Below are 367 nucleotides of genomic sequence, written 5' to 3' on the forward strand. Positions count from 1 at the left end.
TAGGGAGTTTTTGCAATAACGTGAATTCAGATACGGTGAACGCTAAAGCCATGTTATCCTTTTCTTAATTAATTGTTAAGAAGAAGATAACCTGACCTTAACGTTCACCGTACCTGGATAAACGGTATTGCAAAAACTCCCTATTGCCGAAGGTACGGCCCACCGAGCGCACGGCGCGTGGGCCGCAAGGAGCAGGGACGGCCTAGCAGGCGCGCCGCGCCGTTCGAGTTTAGCGGCTCGCGACGGTGAGCGGAGCGCTTGCCCCACTGAACACTCCCCGCGCGCCAAACTATCGATGACGGCACTTTGGAAATAATATCTCGATTAGGAAATGATCGGAATCTTTTTGAAAACTCAATTTAGTTCG

This window comes from Trachymyrmex cornetzi, unplaced genomic scaffold, assembly GCF_001594075.2.
Source record: "Trachymyrmex cornetzi isolate Tcor2-1 unplaced genomic scaffold, Tcor1.1 scaffold670, whole genome shotgun sequence".
Taxonomy (NCBI): domain Eukaryota; kingdom Metazoa; phylum Arthropoda; class Insecta; order Hymenoptera; family Formicidae; genus Trachymyrmex; species Trachymyrmex cornetzi.